The sequence below is a fragment of the Musca domestica genome, unplaced genomic scaffold, assembly GCF_030504385.1.
Source record: "Musca domestica strain aabys unplaced genomic scaffold, Musca_domestica.polishedcontigs.V.1.1 1, whole genome shotgun sequence".
Classification (NCBI taxonomy): domain Eukaryota; kingdom Metazoa; phylum Arthropoda; class Insecta; order Diptera; family Muscidae; genus Musca; species Musca domestica.
In genome coordinates this window covers 37,936,449-37,958,774 of record NW_026712114.1, presented here as the reverse complement: position 1 = coordinate 37,958,774, position 22,326 = coordinate 37,936,449, and the positions used below count along the sequence as shown (strand labels likewise).

Genomic DNA, 22,326 nt, shown 5'->3' with positions numbered 1-22,326 from the left:
TTCATCGGAATTGATTCAAATTTGGTATTTGAAGTTCGAAATGGATACTACTGCCTATGACAGAATATTATTTGTGCAGGTCCACGTCTTCGTATAGCCCCCATACAACGGTACCTCCCGATATTCGGTATTTTGATGTTTTTAGCGTCATTATTTAACGGAATTGTTTCAAATTACGTATTTAGAGTTCGTAATGGAAACTACAGTCTGTGACAGAAAATTTTCTATGCAGGTACAGGTCTTCGTATAGGCCCCATATATCAGTACCTCCCTATATTCTGTAGGTACAATACCCACCGACATTTTTTGAAATTTCGTATTTGACGTTCGTAATGGATGCTATAGCCTGCGAAAGAAAATTGTCTATGCTGGTCCAGGTATTCGTACAGCTCCGATATAACAGAACCTCCCTATATACGATATTTTTAATGATTTTAGCCACATTATTCACCATTTATTTCAAGTTTCGAATTTCAATATGGTAATGGCTTATGACAAACAAGGACTATGTAGGACCATGTCGTATAGACCCCAATATAACGGCTATATTCGGTATTTTTAAAACTTTAACAGAATTTTTTAAGGACTTTATTTTTTGAAAATTTCCAAATTCGTTCCAAATGATTGAGGGTATTCAAAGTTCGGCCCGGCCGAACTTACTGCTTTTTAACTTGTTTTCTTTTAGTGCCCCTATTTTGTCAAAACATATACTCAGTTTGGATATATTTAAAATTTAGAGACAACAGAAATGCATTTTAGACGTTAACGAGCAACTAAATGTATAATTTTACCCCAATATTCCATACAAGTTTTTGTGTACTTGACATAATAAGACTCCAGTGGAGAGTTGCATTTTCCTGGTTTCCTTCACGTTGAGAATCCTTTCTTATTGAGCCATATGTACTATAATAGTTCCAAAAGTATTAAATGGTAGTAAATTTGGTATTGAGTAAAGGAATAGGGCTGGAATCCTCAAATTTGGTATTGAAGTGGGCTTGGAAATGTGTACTATAATTGTACGAAAAGTACTAAATTTGGTGTTGCATGTGGTGTAGAGAAGGTGTTGGTTTTGAATATTCGTACTACAATTGTACTAAATAATACTAAAATTGGTAATGGGGAATATCGAAGAGCTGTGAGATATACAGGGTGAGATAAAAAACCAAAACCAACCAATTTCAGACTGCAGTCTTTCTTTCTAAGCCACTCTTCCGACAACAGTTAAATTATTCCACAGTTAAAATTATTCCAGTTACAGCTCAATATATTGTTTACAAGCGTAAAAGAGCATTGGTGAACATTTTCCAGAAAAAAAGTTATTCGTGATGGAATTCAATAGTGATAGTGTGATTTCTTTATATTTGGCTGGAAATCCACAAGTGGCTATCGTTAGAGTACTTTTAGAATAGAGTAATGTGCACCTTCGGCTGGATCTCATAACATTGTGTCTGGAGTATTTTGGAAAGCAATGTTGGCACTAAAACTACCAAAATGTCGATTACCTTAAGCAACCACTTGGCCGGGAATGGGCCAAAATACCGCAGAGCAACATTCGTTCAGCGTGTGACTGTTTCAGGTATGACAAGTAAGCAAAGGCTACAGTCGAGCGGGGCCGACCGTTGAATACCCTACAACACTATAATAAACCATACAGTTTATATAGGCGAGATACTCGAAAGAATTCCACAAGGTATTGTGACAAATAATAAAAGAAACCATCACGTTTCGTTCTCTAATTTTCGAAAAAAGCAACTTAAACGAATTTGCTCATTTCCAATTTATTGGTAGATGTTGCACGTAAATGGTCTTCCTAGATCTGGAACCCATATTTCCCAAAGACCTATAATTTCTCAGAAGTGGCAAAAGATTAACATTTATTATTGGTTTTTGACTGAAACGCATCTATATGAGATACAGACATTTGACTATATTCTTCAACAAAATCAGCGTTTACGAAATAGTCAGAAGTGCGTCTCCAAAAAGTCGCAGGAATGGACATTTTCGTATTTAGTCTACAAACGTTGGTAAACTATTTCACACATTGAATATTTTTGGATGGCCATCTGAAACTGCTTGGCTTTTGCAATGTGCGGTAACCCCCATTCAAATGTGCGTGAGGATCGGGCGATAATTATGACCTGCTGACAATTTTGCAGTTTTTTGTTCCATTTCAACCCCTAAATATATAACGATCATCTCCAAAAAGAGTAGGCATCTATTCTGACCCTCATCTTATCCCCATGCAAAATTTAGGAAGGATCGGGCCATAAATGCGATCTGTATATGATATCCTGATATCCTAACTACTTAGTTTTGTTAGCTGTAGAAATATTACCAAATGTTTAATTCAAAATGAAAATATGCCAAAAATATGACAAAATTGAAAAAATATGAGAAAATATTACAAATCCAATATTTTCATCTTTAGAGAGACATTTTTATGCGATTTTTTAGACGTTTTTTCTTTCCTGCCAAGAGGCCATTCTGAATTAATGAGAACTGTCGTAATCAGTTCAGCCGTTCTCGACATATAAGAGATCTTTCAAGCATATCTTCTTTGATAGACATATATATCGCACATATTTTGCTATATATCCGATTTGTTGAATGTTAACATCAATGTAAAGGTCAGAAGTAACCTTGTCATGGCTTTGTGGTTTCGACGGGATTTAAAATATTCACGGTTTAATGAAAAATTTTGAATTCTTTCAACACAAAAGATATGGTCTATTTTACCCGCTAAATATTATCCGATGACCACCCAAATTGGTAGGCTTCTTCCTCGCCCTAAACTCTAGCTACATGCGATTGGTCTATAATTGCAACCTGTATAGCTACTGCAAAATCCGACATTTTTTCAGTATTTGGTCCATTTCAACCCCTAAACATTTGGCGATCATCTCCAAAAGAAATAGGGTTCTATTCTGACTTTAACCCCACCTACATTCTAAATTTCGTGAAGATCGGGCCATAATTGCGACCTGTAGAGTGATTACAAATTAACATGGTCAGACGGACAGACGGACAGACGGACGGACGGACATACATAGCTAGATCGACTCAGCTCGGCGAGCTAGGAAGAGCCATATATACTTTCCTATATGGGAAACCAATATTTCGAGGTGTTACATAATTTTTGGCCCAATCAAACTTATAATACCCCCAACACATAGTGTTGTAGGGTATAAATATTGTTTAGAAACTTCTTACTATAATTGTTCGAAAGGTACTAAATGCTACCAAATTTAGTATTGCGTGAAGAGATAGATCTGGAATCCTAAAATTTGTTATTGAGGTCTGTGTTGGTAGCTGGTGTTGAGATCTTGTAGTGGTTTCGCAAATTCGTACTATTTCGACGAGTACTAAATACAAGTACTACATAGTACTAATTTTGAATCACTTTTAGTACTAATCACGTTTATCTAGAATTGAGAGATGCAGATTGGTTGGGATTTGAGAACTAAATGTTACTAAATTTGGTATTGGATTAAGGGATATATTTGAAATTTGATATTGATGTAACTGTTGGTTTATTAGACAGAAAAATTGTATGTAGGTCCATTGTGCAATGGTTTTACTAATATCCTCTTCGATAAACTTTTTTTGGGGTAAAGTTTAAACGTTTTCCTATTATTCTTTCCGAAAAAGAAAAAACTTGAATAATAAATAAAACCTTGAAAACTTAGAACGATGTTTGAAGTTTTGATCAAAACATTTTGTCAAACAAAACAAGTTGTGCATTTTGAGTACTAAAAAGGCCTAACACGAACTGTTAGAAGGAATCTAAGGTGGGCTTTTCGGCGACGTAGTAGCGGTTGTCCTAGGCACAACTATTGCGATATGTAGATTTTATGTTGATACAGGGTTGCCCATATTTGACGGACCCATCTGGCATCGCCATAACTTTTGACAGAGATGTCACACCGCTTAATGACATACCGCGTTTGAAGCGTCAGTCCAAGCAGATTTTTACCATGAACCAATACACGCCACGCGAGCGCTCTGAAATAGTTGAAATTTACAAGAAATCAATAGTGAAAACTCAACGTGCTTTTAAAACATTAAAAAATGTGAGAAGTGCGCCTTCTAAGAATTAAGCGTTCATACGAAAAATTTTCGACTGCTAAGGCTCTTTCTAATTCGGAGAGGCCATATAAATGTCGACCAAGGTGATCGGCCGAGAATATCGCTGCCGTACGAGCCAGTGTTGAGAGGTCTCCAAGAACATCCCAAAAACGCCGTTCTCAGCAGTTGGGCATGGCTCGGTCCACTTTACAACGGATTATTCGCATTGATTTGCATTTGTTCCCGTACAAAATTCAATTGACGCAAAGAATGTTGCCTGCGGACAAGACTCCGGACAAGTCGAATATGGGCAACCCTGTACTTATTGAAAATTTTGACATAATTTTGAAAAGGAGGGCATCGAAATTTTAATTTTTCACTCCTGTTTGGCACAATTTAGTATTTGAAGTTCGTTATAAATACTACAGCATAAGACAGAAAAGTGTCTGTGCAGGTCCTCATCTTCGTATAGCCCCCATATAGCGGTACCTCCCGATATTCGGTATTTTGATGATTTTAACGATATTATTCCCCGGAATTGTTTCAAATTTGGTATTTGAAGTTCGTAATGAATACTACAGCATAAGACAGAAAATTGTCTGTGCAGGTCCACGTGTTCATATAGCACTCAATCTCAACATCTCATTCTTAAAATTAATACTTATAAATTGAAGTGAATCGCTTTTCATGCAGTAATATTGAAATGGTAAATTAGAAGGGTGGGTATCGTTATTTGAAATGACTTTAGCTTCTTAATTTTACCATGTATACACTTATCCTGTTCAATTTTGTTTTTTTTTTTTTTTTTTTTTTTTTGTTTGCACTATAAAATGTCAATTAATCGATATTGTTTCTGTGCCATTACATTTTATACAAATTATACGCCATAAATTCGGTCTGTCGATGGATCATTGTGTTTCAGCGAATAACAAAAAAGGTGGCAAAATGTTAATATGTAACAAAATGTATTTTAATTTAAATAAATGCTTATCGTTTGTTTCAAGGTCCCAACTCATCCTGTGATCCTCCGACTGTCGGACAATCATTAAAGCAGCGCCGCCGCTGGTAACATTTTTAACAAACATTGTAAAAGTGACATTATAACACTTTTTCTGAACATTTCTCGTTTGGTTTTATTTTTCGATTTTTTTCGACATTTCGCTCATTTGTAATGGAATATTGTTGTGTGTTTGTGTTTGCCTGGCGAGAAGTTCGTTTCGTATATGTATATGGTGGTAAACATTTACTTTCATTTCATTTACATAAATAAATTCGAACAACAGTGCACCGTGGAACTTGTTACTTTCGGATTAGTGGAAAAATGCTTTACAGCATAGAGTAAATAACTCGATTTTTGGGCCAGACAATTCTTGAATAAAATCAAACAGACGATTTTTTTCAGGAAACCTTAAAAATTTTCCCAAACATCGACTTTTCTATAAAAATAAGGGTGAGATAAAAAATACAAAAAAGTCAAACGCCTTAATTTTTACATTTTTTAATTTTATTGAATGAAAACAAACAACGTCGGAATTAGCATAAAATTATAGAAAAAGTTTAGACTTGTTCGAATTGGCCAACTTTGGCACGAATTATAACCTTCAAACGGCCAATAAAATCGTCACACGCTGCCCGAATGTTGCTCTGCGGTATTTTGTCCAATTCCCGTCGAAGCGCTAGCTTAAGGTGATCGACATTTTTGTATTTTTTGTGTCAACCTTGCTTTCCAAAATACTGCAGACACAATAGTCAAACGGTTTGCTATCCGGAGATTTTGGTGGCCATTGTGCGCTGGAAATGAAGCGAAGAGCCTCATTTTGTAACCATACTTGGGTGCCGCGAGCTGAATGCGTTGGTGCTGAGTCCTATTGGAATGTCCAAGGTCTGCGACCAGAAGGTTTGCGTGCCGTAGGGTCCAGAATATTTTCGCCATAATATTTAGCATTTATTCTGAAGACACGGTCGATTAATACGAGTGGAGAGCTACCATCGACTGTTATGGCTGCCAACACCATCATCATAGCCGGCTCTTGAGTTATGGTGGCCAACCAAGGTGCACATTTTCAAGTAAACACGATCATTTTGTTTGTTTAAAAACTGCTGGACAACGAATGTTTTCTCATCGGAGAAAACCAAAATTGGCAATTTACCACTTTCGGCCAAGCGAAGCAACTCTCTTGCTCTTTTGAGTCTATTTTCTTTCTGTTGCGGTGTAAGTTCTTGCACTTTTCAATGGCTTTACCCCGAGCTCATTTTTCAATATTTGCCGAATGGAATGTTGCGATATTTTCAGCTCACGAGCCATTTTTTGGCCACTGCGACGCGAGGTTAGATAAAGTCTTTACTTTTCGAACCATTTCTGCTGATGTTGGTGTTTTCTTCCGTGCCCTTCCCTGACGTCAGGCTACGCTACCAGTATCACAGTAACGAGTGATGGTACGAGACACAAAAGATTTATTCAAATTTTAATGCTAGAGTGCTCTAACGATAGCCACGTGTGGTTTTCCAGCCAAATATAAAGAAATCACACTATCGCGCTCGAATTCCATCACGAATAACTTTTTTTCTGGGAAATTCTCACCAAAATGCTTTTGTAGGCTTGTTTACAATAATAATATAATCAGATGTCACTGGAATAATTTAATAGCTGTCGGACGAGTGGCTTAGAAATGACAGCAGTCTGAAATTGGTCGCAGTTTTTTTCATCTTACCCTGTAACGTTGTGACATACGGTTATTTTCTGTAAAAAAATTTTAAATTTGATAATCTTGATTTCAGCGAAATTTTGCGACACTGGATCGGGAACCCAGAATCTGAATATAATTGACCTGTACAAAATACATTAACATTATTCACATGTGATTATTCAGATGTGATACTTCCTTCATTTCCGCATTGGCTTAGATCTCCTCCAGAACTACAGTGCCATTCCAACTGTCGTTTAAAGTTGTCAATGCGCAAATCGACCCATATGGGGAAACATGGAATTTGTGCAACATACGTACTTATGTCTCAACATAATTTAAGCAAATTAATGTTAAAGTTGCAACGACAAAATTGACAGCGAGAAAAAAACCGCAACATGGAAAGTCTGGCTGTAGAGCGGTCACATACATAACGAGTAGCTGATGGGAACAATATAAAAACCGTACAACAGCCACCATCAATAACACCATGAATGCCGCCGACACCGCCAACATGGCCCTAAGGGGGACGACCATCGTAGTCGTCGTCGCCGTCATCGCCTTTTTTGTGAGATGTTTTCGTTTTCTTTTTTTTTCGCAAATTTTGCAAAAATATAAAACAACAATAAACACAACTACTCCGGCAGTGGCTGCCGAAGCAGAACATAAAAATTATGGCAAAGTCTTTTCGTTTCTCTGCTGGTTCGTTTTTTGTTTCTCCTTTTGGAACGACACCATAATTACGTTCCTGACATTCAATGCCAACCATTTACTTTGTTATGCTACACAAATACAATAAATTCAACACATAACCACATTATATACTCATACATTGTATAAATACCCATGTATGTATACTGCTACACAAATATATACACAGATAATAAATACATCCTTTGGTAGTTATGTATACAACTTGTAGTATATCGTGGCAGCAGCAGAGGCAGTTATTCTTTTGTACATACGCACAGTTAAATGCGAATAACGAAACAGACCTCTACACGTGCCCTTATTTTTTTCACTTTTTTGTTTTCTTTTTCTTCCAAAAATGTTTAAAAATATACGAAAGCATTTTTTCGGTTCCTTTTTATAACGTAGTCCATTTTTTCACCCGGTTTTATTGCCTGTCTTTATTGGTGTTGCTGTTATTGTTTGAATTTTGTTTTCATTCTGTTACACACTACTTCAGAAAAAAAAGAAGATGAAGCAGAGCAAATATTGAAACGCCTGGGCAATATCATCCATTCGTCGTTGTTATTTCATTGGCGTTGAAGTTATTAACGGAGGGAATATCGATACAGGGTGATCTGTAACTAGACTTTATTTCAAGCTGCAAATCCCCACTCAGTATGAGACTACTTTCAATAGCTCGAGATTCAATAAAAGCGTTATTCCAAATATATTTTCGGAATTGAAACATTCCTAGTACTTTAAGGCCATGAATATGTTTCGAAGGTATCCACTTCTTTCAATGGTAACAAATCAGCCCAACTATCCTGGGTGGAGGACACAGCAGCAAAGTAATGTGAAAATCTCTAAAATAAGTAAGGATACTGGACACATGCATTTTCCCAAATGTTTCAATATCACCCTCAAAGCATTTTTCATTCTGAGCGGATAGGATCATGAAGCAAACTGTGTATTTCTTTTAATCAATCAGTTACACACGTTACCTACAGACAGGACGGTGTCAAAATTTCGAGGACTAGCGAGAAATTCATCGAACATCGAACCGTGGAATTCATCGAACAAGCTCCCTTCACATCAATATCAGAACAATTTTAACATACGTATACTTAAGGTTTTCTGTGAGGTTATGAGTTTTTCTAACCCCAAAGAAACCAAAGTGAGCATAGCCGATTTGAGGCAATTATTAAGGAATTCCACACCGAAACCGGCACCTATATAAGTATATAAAATTCAGTGGAATTAGATCAAAATGACTATTAAACAAGTATGCAAAGGCTACAGTCGAGCGGGGCCGACCGTTGAATACCCTACAACACTATAATAAACCATACAGTTTATATAGGCGAAGTACTCGACAGAATTCCACAAGATATTGTGACAAATAATTAAAGAAAACCATCAGATTTCGTTCTCTAATTTTCGAAAAATAACAACTTAAACTAAATTGCTCATTTCCAATTTATTGGTAGATGTTGCACTTAAATGGTCTTCCTAGATCTGGAACCAATATTTCCCAAAGACCTATAATCTCTCACAAGTGGCAAAAGATTAACATTTATTATTGGTTTTTGACTGAAACGCATCTATATGAGATACAGACATTTGACTATATTCTTCAAAGAAATCGGCCTTAACGAAATAGTCAGAAGTGCGCCTTTCCTGTATTTGTGAATTCTCCAAAAAGTCTCTGGAATGGACATTTTCGTATTTTGTCTACAAAAGTTGGCAAACTATTTCACACATTGAATATTTTTGGATGGTCTTCCAAAACTGCTTGGCTTTTGCAATGTCCGGTAACCCACATTCAAATGTGCGTGAAGATCGGGCGATAATTACGACCTGCTGACAATTTTGCAGCTTTTGGTCCATTTCAACCCCTAAATATATGTCGATCATCTCCAAAAAGAGTAGGCTTCTATTCTGACCCTCATCTTATCCCCATGCAAAATTTCGTAAGGATCGGGCCATAAATGTGATCTGTATATGATATCCTGATATACTAACTACTTAGTTTTGTTAGCTGTAGAAATATTACCAAATGTTTAATTCAAAATGAAAATATGCCAAAAATATGACAAAATTGAAAAAATATGAGAAAATTTAACAAAATATTTTAATAATAATATTTTCATCTTTAGAGAGATATTTTTATGCGATTTTTTTAGACGTTTTTTCTTTCCTGCCAAGAGGCCATTCTGAATTAATGAGAACTGTCGAAATCAGTTCAGCCGTTCTCGACATATAAGAGATCTTTCAAGCATATCTTCTTTGATAGACATATATATCGCACATATTTTGCTATATATCCGATTTGTTGGATGTTAACATCAATGTAAAGGTCAGAAGTAACCTTGTGATGGCTTTGTGAATTCGCCGGGATTTAAAATATTGACGGTTTAATGAAAAATTTTGAATTTTTTCAACACAAAAGATATGGTCTATTTTACCCGCTAAATATTATCCGATGCCCACCCAAATTGGTAGGCTTCTTCTCCTCCCTAAACTCCAGCTACATGCGAAATTTGGTCTATAATTGCGACCTGTATAGCTACTGCAAAATCCGACATTTTTTCAGTATTTGGTCCATTTCAACCCCTAAACATTTGGCGATCATCTCCAAAAGCAATAGGGTTCTATTCTGGTCCAAGCTCCACCTACATTCTAAATTTCGTGAAGATCGGACCATAATTGCGACCTGTAGAGTGATTACAAATTAACATGGACAGACGGACAGACGGACAGACGGACGGACGGACGGACGGACATACATAGCTAGATCGACTCAGCTCGGCGAGCTAGGAAGATCCATATATACTTTCCTATATGGGAAATAAATATTTCGAGGTGTTACATAAATTCTGGCCCAATCAAACTTATAATACCCCCAACACATAGTGTTGTAGGGTATAAAAAATGTACATTCAACAGTATAGACACGTTTTAGTCCGATACGGGAGAACTTTTTATACCCTTAATGATATACTTGTCCACTTTTTATACTCTCCACCTTGGAAAGGAGGGTATATTAACTTTGTCATTCCGTTTGTAACATCCGTAAATATTCGTCTTAGACCTCATAAAGTATATATATTCATAATCAGCATAAAATTCTAAGTCGAGCAAATCTAAACTTATTCTAAAATGTTATTCTATTTTCGACATTTTTTGCATTTATTCAATAAAGTTTAACAAAAAAAAATGTAAAAATTATGGCGTTTGACTTTGTTGCAGTTTTTTATCTTACCCTGTATGGGTAATCCACAATTTGAAGAACTGTTTTACATTTTATCTATATTATAGCCCACACTACGCTGTGGTAAAAGATATTGTGCCTTTCGGCATTTGTTTGTAACATACAGAAGGAAACAAGATAGACCCATAGTTCCGTGATGATCTCCCTAGAATCAGATTCTAAGTCGATTTATGCTTGTGCTTCCATCCGTCTGTTTCAAAAAGTACAGGTCGCATTTATTATCCGATTGAAGTATTTCGCAAGTAATTTGTTTGACCCAACGACGAAACATACTGAAATTGGTGATAATTGGACAAGATATAACTTCCATATATATTCATCTGATTTCAATTGTATTGTGCGTGATACGTGTAACATTATATCAAACAAATATACTTGCCTAAAAGCAAGTATGTAAAATTTGGTGAAAATCTGTTCAGAAATAGCTATAGCTTCCATACATATCTTGTGTTAAGTTTTGTGAAAATCGGTTGAAATATAGCTGTAGCTCCGATATGTATGATCATAATTGGAATGATCTACTGCACATAAAATTCCCATTGTAGGGCATCACGGTGAGACTACATAAGTAGCTCGACATCATGGCTAGGCATATTAATGTCAAATTATAAGGGGAAACGACGGCATAATTCGAATGCGGCTCTAGCATCCATTTATGATATGTCACAAAATATGCCATGCGAAGACTTTAAGCTGCTTATCTACCCACATCTTAATATAGTCCCACTCGACTTTTGTTTTCTTCGGGAATTGAAGCCAATATTTTTTTCTTAACCAATGTTTTAAATTGAATTGTAAAAGAAAATTTAAATTATCCAAATAGTTATTGGCAACTCTAACTCATTCATTCTTCGTTATTTTCAAAACTTTGACCAAGTGTGAGGAAGGGATAGATTGATATTGATCAACTCCAAACTTATTCTATAAAGGTGTGTAAAGAACATACGAAACTTGAGGTCATGGCTAGGCATATTTTGTGACATTGCATGAAGGGATTACAGAGCCGCACTAAAATCCTGCCGTCGTTTTCCATTATAATTCGACATTAATATGCTTAGCCATGACTTCAAGCTTTTTATGTACTTGCACCTTAAGTCTGATAGTAATGTGTAATGTGGAAGATTTAAATCAAATCGCCTGAATAGCCTGAAACTAATTTTATCCAATTAGACATGAATCACGAACCGTCATTTTTATAAAACAATGTTCGGTGTATCCCGATTTTAGGATTTTTTTTAATTTTAGCCAAACTTTGGCCTCATATTTGAAATACCACCCTGTTCTGGGGGCTCTAAAAGAATTAAATAAAAATCCCAACAAGGGAATTTTTGTACGATCCCATCATTCACAGTCAAGCGGTCGGCCGGTCGGTTGGTATTCCATGTCGTTGTCAGAGCTGTGGATATTCCTCTTAGCTGGCTGGATGACTGGCTGCCAGCTTACTTCAATACAAAATTTTGTTGTTTCATTTTGGATTTTGGTTTGTTATTCTTTTGCCTTCTCTTCAGTTTTATTTTATGTGTAGAGTATCTCATTATACTCTTTTTTACGGCTTTTATGTTTTTCATTTTTTTTTTTTTTTTGTTTTTTGGTCTCCAACTCTTCCCTCCGGAAAGCCATTGAATTTCATTCGACCATGGCAGTCATTGTTGATTTGTGTGTACAAATGTACATACAAACATGTAACATACATATATACAATTTATATAAATACATAGTATATATTTAGATATGTATGTTTGTATGGGCATATATTTATGTTTTGTTGTCTGTATGTATTTTTACACGAAATTGCTGTTTTTTCGGGATTCTATGCCAATGCAAAAATAACATATTACATAAATCAACTACGGGGGCGGTTTGAAATATATATGTAAATACATATGTGTGTATATAACTAATAAATACATATGTGTGTATATAACTAAATATTGGCAAGGTCTGTGTGTTTAGAAATGTAAGTAAAACTGTTTGAAAGCGATATTTTACTCAAGACTTGGAATTAATAAAATTATATGTTTCTAAATACCAAACATTGATAACTGAGGCTATCAGCAATCGATTCTGTAACTTTTACCATTTTTCAACTATTTTTCTAAACAAATATAAATTATTTCCCGGCTACGTCGGGCAATTTTCGGCACAATTTTTTTTTGATTGTTGTAGGTTTCTCGTTCGAAACATTTATAATTATACCAACCTTATAAAAATGATTTTAGACCTTTAGAAGAAATCCGTTTGAAATCGGATTTTTCTATCAGCATTATACAGGGTGAGATAAAAAACTGCAACAAAATCAAACGCCATAATTTTAAGATTTGTTTCAAATTTTATTGAATGAAAGCAAAAAATGTCGGAAATAAATTCAAATTTTAGAATAAGTTTAGATTAGTTCGAATTGGTCACCTTTGGAACGAATTAAGGCCTTCAAACGGCCAATGAAACCGACACACGCTGCCCGAACGTTGCTCTGCAGTATTTTGGCCCATTCCCGGCGAAGCGTTTGCTTGAGTTGATCGACACTTTGGTATTTTTTCATTTTGTAACATCCTCATTTTGTAACATTCTTGGGTGGCGCGTGCTGAGTGCGATGGTGCTGAGTCCTGTTGGAAAGTCCAAGGTCTGCGGCCAAAATATTTGGGTGCCCAAGGCTTTAATACATCCTCCAGAATATTTTCGCTATAATATTTGGCATTTATTCTGATGCCACGGTCGATTAATACGAGCGGAAAACGACCATCGGCTGTTATGGCGGCCCACACCATCTCCATGGCCGGCGCTTGAGTTCTGGTTTTCAACCGAAGGTGCACATTTTCAGCTGACCTCTTTGGCAAGTAAACACGATCATTTTGTATGCTTACAAACTGCTGGAAAACGAATGTTTTCTCACCGGAGAAAACCAAATTCGGCAATTCACCACTTTCGGCTAAGCGAAGACTTCCTGAACGATCGAGCTTAGAGCTTTGACTTTTTGATTAAAGTAACTTCGGGATTTAATATTTTAAGGGACCGAAAAGTACTAGAAAATACAATATATCAGAACATTGTTATTGATTGATCCAAAGGAGCTAAAACTTTAAAATCCACTTGCAAAATCTAACTCATCTCTCTCAAAACTATATGCCAACAGTGGCCTCCATATCAAATTTCAGAATTCCAGCTCTATCCCAGGACCCCATCCCAAATTTATTATTATATTTTTCGTACAGTTATACTATACATGTCCAAAACAACCTCCATTTCTACACCCAATATTCCAACAGTGACCTAGAATCCGAGTTTCAGAATTCCATCTTTCATCTTGAACTTTTCTCGCATTCATAGTTCGCATTTGGAAAACCACCTCCATATCTCAATCCCAAATATCGACAATATCCAAAAAAAATTCTTTCTCTCAATCTCAGGCACCAACAGTGACATACATATTCAATTTCAGGATTTCAGCTCTATTCCTTCACCCAATACCAAATTTTGTACTAATTAGTACTTTTCGTACAATTAATTTACACTATTATCAAATTTAGTACAATTATAGTACACATATGCAAAACCAGCATCTTCTCTCAACCACAGACACCAACAATGACACACATACCAAATTTCATGATTTGAGCTCTATTCCTTCTCCTAATAACGAATTTGGTAATATTTAGTACTTTTTGTAGAACTATAGTACACATTTCCATATCTCAATTCCACATACCAAATTTGAGGATTGGATAGGGCTGGAATCCCTTCAGCAAATACCAAATTTTTAGTTTTTCGTACAAATATAGGACACTTTTTGCAAATCACCGCCAAATTTCATATGCCACCAGTAATCTACATGTCTAATATCAGAATGTTATCTCTATCCCTTCATTCAAGTCCAAATTTAGCACAATTTAGGACTTTTCGCACAATTATAGCACACATTTTCGAAAGCACCTCCATGTGTCCAGGACACGCATGAACAGCGATTTCAAGCACAGTCTGTTCACCCAATATAAATTTGTACCAAATATTGTACTATGAGGTACTTTTCGTGCACATGTAGAATTCATAACCAAAACCACCTGTTTGTCACAAATCTACCACCAACATGGGCTTTTTTTTTCGTAACCTTAAAAATTGATTTTCCAAAAACCCTTTGGTACGTCTATACTACACTCCATTATTGACTCTCATTCCAAATTTAGGAACAAGGTATTCAATTTTTAGTATATTTTAATACTTTTCATTGCTTCCCAAAAACAGAGCCTTACCTCACGCCTAGGCACCAAGACTGACGCTTGTTCAAAATTTCAAGATCCTAGCTAGACGTTAATTCTCAGTCAGTCAGTCAGATATTTCACTAATCTTTAATGTAAATGGATGGATCAATGAATTACCCGGCTTGTCAATCTCTTTACTATGCATCTATGAATACAGAAGCAAATTTCCAGAATTTGAAAGTGTTTCGGCCTCACTTGCATTTGCACTATATAATAAAGTTTATGAGGCCCCACATCCATTTTTTAAAACCAAAATTCACTTTCACTTTATAAGGCGGAGTCGCACACGTATGTGCTTGCAGATGTATATGATTGTACATAACTGTTAATTATTTGCATAAACTGTGAAATGTAAAACACAAATGATTTTATGAACAATAAGTATATATGTATCAATGTATGTGCGTACTATGCTCTGCTATGCCCTGGTATATTAACTACTTTCTTTAGCATCTGCTTTTAGCGTAAGACTGAACTGTCAGGTAAGGGGACAGGGAGGGTTAGGGTGTGTTCAAATTGTGCGTGTGTCATTAGAAATGGTCAGAGAGGGAGGGAACTTGGAAAAAAGCGAAATGTTGTTAAAAAACAACACTGCAATGGACATATATACAAATATTTCAAGCCATCCATCCATCCATTCAAACACATCAACGAACACACACACAAAATGGAACGTAAATGATGCGTGTGGCCAACTCTAGATCTATGCACTCTTGCAACCCGAAACAAAAAATACAAAGCACAGAGTTAAATATATAACATCACGACACGCATCATATGACCACTCCACTCCAAGCAATATGGGTTAGTCAGCCATTTTTGATGTTACCAAACGAAACGTTCGATGTCTGTCCAGCACTCACCACTGATGTCCGTCCCCATAGGCTTGTGCCCTCAGTTTTAGGCAATTCTTTTTTTTTTAGTTCAAACTCTCTGCGTCTCTTTGGATAACCAACCATTGACAAAAGGGTTGTCAAGCATGACATTTGTCCAGCCAGCTGCAGCCACCGTATTGCGCTTAATGACTACTGGCAGCAGTTGTTGCATGGAAAGTGTTAGATAGTGGTTAGAAATCGATGGCTAGATGGCTGGCTGCCTGGCTGGGCACACGCGAACATACATAGATGGCTGCAGGCAGGCTGGCTGCATAGCTAGATGTTTGATTGGTTGTTTGATGTGTTGCTGGCACATTTGTTAAATGTCCAAATACATAAGACACATAAAACTAGTTTCAAATTTCAAATCTGCCATTTTGGAAGACCCATTTACTTGTACATACAACGAAAAAATAATCATAGAACGGTTAGGGAAAATTGACTGCTTTCACGCCATTGCCGTCATATTTTCTGAATTTTTAAGCCATGTGTGCATTTTTAGATAAATGTGGGCATAATATGAATATCAAATAAAATCTAGCAATAACAAGTAATAGCCTCCACCATTTGGAAGATGCTTTAAAAATTTCAAGAAAATTCCGAAAACTACCACTTAAATGAAAACCGTTATATGGGGACTATACGAAGACGTAGACCTGCATACGAAATTTTTTGCGAACTTTAAATGCGAAATTTGTTACAATTGCGGTGAATAATGTTGCAAAAATCATGAAAATACCGAGTATCGGGAGGTACAGGAATATGGGGGCTATACGAAGACATGAACCTGCATATACAATTTTGTGCAATAGGTTGTAGTACCCATTAAGATCTTCCAATAAGAAAAGTTGAAACCATTCCGTTGAATAATGTGAGATTATATGAGGTCTATACAAAGACGTGGACCAGAATACAAAAAATTTTGTCATAGGCTGTAGTACCTATTACGAAATTTAAATATAAATCCGGTAAATAATATCGCTTAAATCATGAACATACCGAATATTAGGCTATTCGAAAACTTGGACAGACATGGCCCATTTACGAACATAACTTCCCTACTGGCATGTATGCAAAATTTTAACCTTCTATCTCAATTCGTTCGAAAGATAGCTTAATTACAATAGACAGACAGGCAGACATCGCTAGATAGTCTTGGAATTTTACTCTGATCCAGAACATATATACTTTGTAGGGTTTATTATGAATATTTCGAGGAGTTACAAACGCAATGACAAAACTAATATTAAGCTGATCCACAATGTATATACTTTGTAGGGTCTATTATAAATACAAACGGAATGACAAAGCTAATATACCCTCCATAGAATTGTGGAGGGTATACAAAAAACACAATATTCAATCTAGGCAAACAAATCTTTGAACTGGGTTAACTATTCTATCCTAAAGCTGGTATAAACTGATATGACCAATATATGACCTATGTCTCTTTGGATGAAGTCCTTTTCCGAACATTCAAACTCGATCTAACAAAGGCCGAGCGTTCTCCCGGCTACTTCTCTCGAAGAGCGTACCCGATGTCTTCCATCCTTTTTTCCGTTCTTTCGCACCCTGATATTTTGGTCAAACTGTAATCGGCATCGAATATTGACACTATTGAGACACTCCTGGTGCCCAAGTCTCTGAACTGGAAACTTTTATAAACCAAAGAAATATTTGTCATTATTTTATAGAACAAGAATCCAGTCCCGGGTGCTTCCCTCACAGACGGTCAACTTTTTCAAACCACATTTATTTTTGAATGTGAAGTGAGAATCCGATATAGTTTAACTTTGTTGACCTTAAGCCTTAAGTCAGGTGAATGTGGACAGTATTCAAACGAAATGGGATCGGAAATGGACAGCATCGGCCAACTCCTGTTGAAAACCAACAAAAAAGCCGCGGTGAAAAAGGATTACATCAGCGAATTCTTCTATATGCCTAAAAGTTATATATAAATCTGTAACGAGTGTGAGGTAGGCTGAAAAGTATATATGGCTTATTATACCCTACAACACTATGTGTTGGGGTATTGTAAGTTTGATTAGGCCAAAAGTTATGTTAAATATTGGTAAAAAGAACATAGGAACTTATATCTGGGTCTTCCTATCTCGCCGAGGTAAGTCGATCTACCTATTTATGTTCGTTCATCCGTCTATCCTTATTAAATTGTAATCACACTGCAGCTCACAATTATGCCCCGATTTTATTTTTGGTCATGTTTTTTAATTTGTCTTACGATATTGGATTGTAAATACCGTAATATTTTTCACCTTACGAAGTTATATATGGGAGCTATATTCAAATCTGACCCTATTTTCGTTTCTGTCCTTTATTTGATATATGTCTGATATATATGTTGTATGTTTGATATATATGTTGTTACTGAGTGCATATTACGCCTGCGGAGGACAAAAATAACAAATGGCATGAACAATATATATGGGAGCTATAGCTATATCTGAACCGATATCAATAAAATTTGGTATACTTATTTTCAGGCCTAATTTGGTCGTATGTGCAAATGTCCATACTATTTGGGCTGATATATATGGGAGCTTTATCTAAATTTTGATTGATTATCTTCAATTATAATAGGGTTCGTCCTTGAGCCAAACAAATGATTTGTGCACAATTTCATCTGAATCAGGCAATAAATGCGACCTGTCCTTTTTTACAAAAATACATGGACAGATGGACGGACAGGCGGACATGCATAAATCGAGTCAGAATGTGATTCTATGCAGAAACTATGGGTCTATATTGTTTCCTTTTGTCTGTTACAAACAAATGCACAAAGACATAATACCCTGACCACCTTGTGTTGCAGGGTATAAAAAACAGAAATAATGGTTTTTCTTCATTGACAGCTTTTAGTAGCTATATAGTAACTTCTTTTGGGCGTCGGTTGATTTGTAGATACGTACGATTATCAAAAAATAATTATTAACCCATTATTTTGGCAATGTAAGTTTTTTGCTGGGAATTCTGACATCTATATAAACAAGTCATCGTATGTTTTTTTTTTTTTCGTTTAGCGACCCCCAACGTCGAACTCACATCCTTCGATTTTCTATACTGACGTTATTTTTTATTTGGTAATGAGGAAAATAAATTCTTATGCGTTGTAATTTTTCAAGGAATAACCTATAACTTTCAACCTTCTGGTAATGCAGAAAATGGTTTCTTTACGTCTGCTGTTAATGGATTACTTGGCTTATACAGCTCCCAAATCTTTTCTGGGCTACAAAAAGATGCATGTGAGTCACCGATGTATGTAGAAAGAAGCCATAAACGATAATAAGGCTTATTTTTAAAAGATTTCTTTATAGGAAAGGAGCCCAGCCTCGCCGAATTTAAATTAACAACTAAACTATCTATAGCTATAAATGAGGAAAATGCATGTATGCTTGTTTGTAATTCATGGACTCGAAAACCGCTGGACAGATTTTCCTGAACATTTCCAAGTATACTACAACATCGCCTGAAAGTAACATAGGCTGTATACATTTTTGAAATTCCACTTGTAACTAGAGATATAGCATCAGAATCGGAGGTACCTACCAACAATTTAGATGTTATATAGACATATCTATTGGTCGATTACATATAGTCTCCAAATTTGGAATGCGTAACTGAATTTGAAACAAAATAAAAAAAATTTGTCTAATTATATTGAAATCGGTTCAGATTTGGATATAGCTCCCATATATATCCCGATTTCGTTATTTTGATGCACCAAACTCTTTGTGTATGCATATACAATCAAAAGGGTTAGCGAAGCGCACCGGTTTCAGCTAGTATATTTATATTTATACCCTACAACACTATGTGTTGGGGGTATTATAAGTTTGATTGGGCCAACAATTATGTGACACCTCGAAATATTGGTTTCCCACATAGGGAAGTATATATGGATCTTCCTATCTCGCCGAGCTGAGTCGATTTAGCTATGTATGTCCGTCTGTCCGTCTGTCCATGTTAATTTGTAATCAATCTATAGGTCGCAATTACAAAACGGAGGTGTGGTTTGGGCTAGAATAGAACCCTATTCTTTTTGGAGATGATCGCATAATATTTAGGGGTTGAAATGGACCAAATACTGATTTTGCAGATGCTCTACAGGTTGCAGTTATAGACCAATCCACGCGGAAGTTAGTATGGGGCTAGAGCTTAGGACTGGGCAGAATTTTGATGGTCGTCGGGTAATCTTTAGTAAACTGCGAATATTTTTAATACCGGCGAAATCACAAATAGATGAAGAGGTCAGTTCTGACGTTACGTAGATGCCGATAATAAATATATCTGATATATATCGGGAAATATATACAATGGAAGGGGAAGTTAGCTAGAATGCATATATCTCAAGAATGGCTAGACCGATTTTGGAAAATTTTGTCAATTCAGAATGCCCCCTTGGCATAAGAGAATAAAATCTAAAAAAATCGCATAAAAATGTGCCAATAATGGTGCTATTATAGATTTTGTAGTATTTTGTGAATTTTTTTTTATTTTTTCATATTTTTTATCGCATGCGATTTTTTCAATTTGACTTATAATATTGAAGTGTACATTTTGTAATGCAATATATTTAGGGGTTAAAATGGACCAACCACTAAAAATGTTCCTGATTTTGCAGCCGTTATAAGGTCGCAAATAGAAACCAAAGGACATGATATCTCGCATGTAGTTAGAGTTTAGGACAGCGGGTAGAATGGACCACTACTTTTGTGTGCCCAAAATATCAACATTACTTACAAGCAATATCCGAAATACACAAAAGGCGAACTTCTGGCTTTTTATACCCTACACCACATAGTGGTAAGGGTATTATGTCTTTGTGCATTTGTTTGTAACATGGAGAAGGAAACGGGATAGACCCATAGTTACTTTTGAGAACCTTCATAGAATCACTTTCTGAGTCGATTTATGCATGTCAGTCCGTCCGTCCGTCTGTCCATGTATTCTTGTGAACAAAATGCAGGTCGCATTTATTATCCGATTGAGATGAAATTTTCCAAACAATCTTTTTTTGGCCCAAGGACGAACCCTATTGAAATTGGTGAGAATCGGATCAAATTTAGATATAGCTCCCATATATATCTTCATCCGATTTCGGGTTAAATGTGCACCAAATGTCCACTATCAGTCCAAATTACCTGAATTTTGGCACACCCAACCGAGTTCGGCCTAGAAGCAAGTATATCAAATTTGGAGAAAATCAGTTCAGATATAGCTATAGCTCCCATATATATCTTTCATCCGATTTGATCTTTAAGTCCCTCAAATTCCTACTATGCACTCCACAACCGTGATATTTGGTACCAGGTATTAGATGGAGCACAGGAATAGCTGTTTTAAATTGTATCGAAATCGGTTCAAATTTGGATATAGCTCCCATATATATCTTCATCCGATTTCGGGTGATTGACCACCAAATGGCCGTAATAGCATCAATTTTGGCAAATCCGACCGAAACCAGCTTAGAAACAAGTACACCAATTTTAGTAAAAATCGGTTCAGATATAGCTATAGCTCCCATATATATCTTTCATCCGATTTGGTCTTTAAGTCCCTCACATTCGTAATATGCACTCCACAGGAATGATATGTGGTACCAGATATCAGATAAAGCCCAAAAATAGTTGATTTTAATTTTATTAAAATCTGTTCCGATTTGGATATGCCTCCCATATATATCTTCATCCGATTTCGTGTTAATTGTGCATCAAGTGGCCAATATCAGCCCAAATGGCATGAATTTTGGCAAATTCAACCGAAACCAGCCTATAAGCAAGTACACCAATTTTAGTAAAAATCGGTTCAGATATAGCTATAGCTCCCATATATATGTTTCATCCGATTTCGTCTTTAAATCCCTCACATTCGTAATATGCACTCCACAGGAATGATATTTGGTACCAGATATCAGATAAAGCCCAAAAATAGTTGATTTTAATTTTATTAAAATCTGTTTCGATTTGGATATGCCTCCCATATATATCTTCATCCGATTTCGTGTTAATTGTCCACTAAATGGTCAATATCATCCCAAATCACCTGAATTTTCGTACATAAGACCGAATTCAGTCTAGAAGCTAATACGTCAAATTTGGAGAAACCCGGTTCAGATATAGCTATAGTTCGTAAAATGCACGATAGAATTAGATAGATTTTGATTTTGTACCAAATATCTCATAGAGCTCTGCAATGCCCTGTATAAACCTTTTTACTAGAGCTCTACTAAACATGCATAGTGGTGTAGGGTATCATATAGTCGGCCCCGCCCGACTTTTGAGCTTTCCTTACTGGTTTATGCTGATTTCGTTGATGAATATAGCCAAATATCGTAGTCAAGCAAATCATATATATGGGCTTTTGGAGATGATCGCAAAATATTAAGGGGCTTTAATGAACCAAAAACAAAAAAAAAATCTTGATCACACAATTGAAGCAATCGACATGCCTGAGAAGAGAGTTAAGGATAGGAAAGAATTCTAGCTTTT

General features: G+C 36.0%; 1 long non-coding RNA gene across 1 annotated transcript; it reads left to right on the top strand.

Moving 5' to 3' along the window:
* Positions 1 to 4,914: 4,914 nt before the first annotated feature.
* Positions 4,915 to 5,350, top strand: LOC109611744 (uncharacterized). Its single transcript, XR_002194081.1, has 2 exons — positions 4,915 to 5,002; positions 5,070 to 5,350. It is a non-coding gene; the product is annotated as an uncharacterized LOC109611744 (long non-coding RNA).
* The last annotated feature ends 16,976 nt before the right edge of the window (positions 5,351 to 22,326 follow it).